General features: G+C 44.3%; 1 pseudogene; it reads left to right on the top strand.

Annotated features, from left to right (window-relative positions):
- Window positions 1-968: 968 nt before the first annotated feature.
- LOC132658763 (endogenous retrovirus group PABLB member 1 Env polyprotein-like) lies at window positions 969-2,581 on the top strand (annotated as a pseudogene).
- Window positions 2,582-4,103: the final 1,522 nt, after the last annotated feature.

The raw sequence follows: 4,103 nt of genomic DNA, 5'->3' as shown, positions 1-4,103 counted from the left end.
TTACTGATAAAGGATAGTTACAGTCCGAGGATGGACAATGAATACTTCCTGAAAATGCTCAATGGAAAATTCTTAAAGGTTTACACCAGAGTTTCCATTTAGGTGTTGAGAGTACTTGCCAGATGGCTTCTCGTTTATTTGAAGGTAAAAACGTAAGGAAAACTTTAAAGAACATTATCAAAAGATGTGAGGTTTATCAGAAAAATGACCCAAAGACTGAAAAGCTAGCAAAATCTGGGTTACAACGAAGTGGAAAATATCCTGGAGAGGACTGGGAAATTGATTTCAGTCCTATGCCAAAAGCTAATGGATATTATCGCTTACATGTTGGGGTGGATTCTTTTACTGGGTGGATTGAGGCTTTTCCCTGTCATGGCGAACAGGCTAAGGAGGTTATAAGAATTTTAATCCATGAAGTTATTCCCAGGTTTGGGCTGCCACGGAGCCTTCAGAGTGACAATGGCTCCACCTTTAAAGCTGCTGTAACTCAGAGAGTGTCAAAGCTCTAGGAATAGAATATCACTTACACTGTTCCTGGAGACCCCAATTCTCAGGAAAGATTGAAAAAGCTAATGACGTTATTAAGAGACATCTGTGCAAATTAACTCAAGAGACGTGGGACAATTGGGTTGAAGTTCTACCCGTAGCTTTAATGAGGCCTCAAACTGCTCCTGAAAAGGAGGACTTGTCCACCTTTGAATGTATTTATGGAAGGCTTTTCTTACACAGAGACATCGTTATAGACCCTGAAGCCTTGGAATTAACTAGTTACGCAACTCAGCTCTCGGCTTTCCAACAGGCATTAACAGAGCTCCCGGGAGGTGACTCCTGAGCCAGCCTCTGAGTCAAGCAAGCCTCTATTTGAGCCAGGAACAAAGGTCCTGATAAAACATTGGGATCTGGGGGCCAATCCCTTGAGCCCCTCTGGAAGGTCCTTACCAGGTTATTCTCTCTTCTCCCACAGCTGTCAAAGTGCCAGGAACTGATTTGTGGGCGCATCACATTCAAGGTAAGAGGTGGCACCCTGACCAGAACTAAGTGACGTCATTTTATGTCTTTGCTTTCTTTGCTCTGACTTTTTACTTTTTAGATGGGCCTGATAATCTATGTGAACCTGCTTCTGCTGACTCCAGAAATCCTGAGTCTGCCATTTGATCCTCAAGACAATGCCTTCCTGTCCTGGGCTCACTCCTATGCTGCATTCCACAATCAGTCTAACTGCTGGGTCTGTGGAGCCCTCCCCTCTTCATCAGTGGAAGGCTTCCCGTGGTGGGCATCTCCACTTCAAGGAAAGGACTTTCTCCAAGTCTGTGAATACCTTCGACAACAACGATCATATGTGATGCCTCTTCTTAATCTGATGACATCTAACAATCCTAAGATGGACTGGTGCAACACTTTGTACTTTTAACTACGAACATGACATTACTTTTAATTTTGATTATACATTTTCTTGGCTTAATGACTATTTTGAAATATGGGATAAGGTTATATGGCTAACTCCTGAAAAGGAACATCTAATATCTAGCACCCCCATATGCGGGGAACAAATAGAGCCACCCCCAGGAGTTAGCCAGCAACTTAATTATAATGACTGGAAACAATTGGGATTTTTGCCTCAGGAAATATGCAATGTAATCATTCCCATGTTTGCCAACCCCAGTTCAGGTCCTCCCTTTGCCTGACCATGCACTGATTGGGACTGGATATCTGAGTCACGCTGGCTTGCTCCAAACGGGACCTACTGGATATGTGACTCTTACCTATGGGCATGTCTTCCCCCTGGCTGGTAGGGAGATGCACCCTAGGTCTAGCTTTTGCTCACAGCTTCATATTTTCAGAGCTTCCAGAGAAGCCTGCTAATTTGCCACAGTTTAGAACTCAGTGGGAAAGGTCTGTATTTCACTGGTATGACTATTTGGCTGCAGTATTTGTTCCCTCTCTGGGAACTACAAATGTTATGCTACGAGCGGATGCTCTGACTAACTTTACTCAACTTTACAAGATTCTCAAAAAGCTACTTATTTCAGCTCTTAACACTGAACAAATCCAAATTAGAAAGGTGGTTTTACAAAGCAAATTGGCCTTAGATATTCTGACAGCTGCGCAAGGAGGAACTTGTGCCATTATTCATGTGCTGTACATATATACCTGATATGAGCACTAATGTTAGTCACTTTACTAAACACGTGAACAAGATGATTCAGGCTATGGATACTCCTGAAACCTCAGTTGCCTCACTTTGGGAGACGTTAACTAGTTCCCCATGGTGGAAAACTATCCTAATTGAAATAATTCTGACTGTTCTGTTTCTGCTGTTTGCTTTGCATCTGTAACTGTGTAGCTGGATTTGTTTCCAGTCGCATGAAGGGTTTTAAGTTACAAACGGTTGCTCAAACTCCTGCTTACTGCAGCAGCTTCCTCCAACTACTACTTGGGGCCCCTAGATCAGAGACCCTCAATATGAGAGTCAGGAGAATATGCTGCCTCACAAATTTAGGGACGACGTCAATTATCAGCTCGAAGCAGTTACAGAATGAGAACAACACCCCTTTCCCTAGGCAACATAATTCTCCTAAAGAAACAGCTAGAGGGTGGGCGGCGGGGCGGGGCGGGGGGGAGAGGGGCGGATGAGAGGGTAACAGACAGGAAGGCCAGGGGTCTCCAAACGGAGGAACTAGGCTGCAAGTGTCAGACATTTTTTATCTCTCTCTTAAGCGTCAGGAGGAAACAAACTATAAGTGTTAGATTTTTTTTCCCCCCATCTCTATATAAATTTAAAACGAGGTTTCTTTTAAAATTCTGTGTTGGCATGATGACACCCGGTGCTACCTGAACTTAACTTTTCTCAAACCTTGAGCTAACCAATACATTTTTCCTATGGAAATGTTTGTCTTAAGCTATGCTAGTGAACTATGTATTTACCCTAGACTCTGTCTTCAAGGCAGTTCACCTAAGACTCAGAAGGAACCTGAGACTCAGAACCACCACTTGACAAAGAGTATGCTTTACTCATGCAAATGTTATCTTAAGCTATGTTGATAAGACTGTATTTGCTTGGAAACCTGCCTTTCTTCAAGATCCATGTCAATCATTTTATGGCCCAGGACAACTCACCTTGTGCCAATATTATCTCAAAATGCATGTTGTGGTTGAGGGGCCTGGTGCCAGTCTCTGAGTTCTGAGACATTTCCTTTCTCTAATTAGCAGTCTGCTAGTGGCTATACAACATCCAGCTAAAGACTAGCAGGGGGTCACTCTTTCTGCCCCCTTCTGATGTCTATGCCAGAAGCTTTCTCTATCTCTTTTATACTTTAATAAAACTTTATTACACAGAAGCCCTGAGCAATCAAGCCTCACCACTGGCCCCAGACTGAATTCTTCTCCTCTGGAGGCCAAGAATCCTGACGTCCGTCATGGCTCAGGAACAACCTTCCAATTAGTCATGGTTCAGTTCAGTTCAATCACTCAGTCGTGTCTGACTCTTTGCGACCCCATGAATTGCAGCAGGCCAGGCCTCCCTGTCCATCACCAACTCCAGGAGTTTGCACAAACTCATGTCCATTGAGTCGGTGATACCATCCAGCCATCTCATCCTCTGTCGTCCCCTTCTCCTCCTGCCCCCAATCCCTCCCAGCATCAGAGTCTTTTCCAGTGGGTCAACTCTTCACGTGAGGTGGCCAAAGTATTAGAGTTTCAGCTTTAGCATCAGTCCTTCCAAAGAACACCCGGGACTGATCTCCTTTAGAATGGACGGTTTGGATCTCCTTGCAGTCCAAGGAACTCTCAAGAGTCTTCTCCAACACCACAGTTCAAAAGCATCAATTCTTTGGCACTCAGCTTTCTTCACAGTCCAACGCTCACATCCATACATGACCACTGGAAAAACCATAGCCTTGACTAGACTGGGGTGCTGCGATTCATGGGGTCGCAAAGAGTCGGACACGACTGAGTGACTGAACTGAACTGAATGAACTTAAGTACCAGATAGAGTGTCAGAGGTTGTGCGTCCACTTACCTCATAGAACGCAAAACAATTCATCCCATCATTCACAGTCAACAGATCAGGAAACAGAGGCACACAGAGTTACCGCAACTTGGTG

This window comes from Ovis aries, chromosome X, assembly GCF_016772045.2.
Source record: "Ovis aries strain OAR_USU_Benz2616 breed Rambouillet chromosome X, ARS-UI_Ramb_v3.0, whole genome shotgun sequence".
NCBI lineage: Eukaryota > Metazoa > Chordata > Mammalia > Artiodactyla > Bovidae > Ovis > Ovis aries.
Note: the sequence above shows the minus strand (reverse complement) of the source record. Positions and strands in the feature narration are given on the sequence as shown.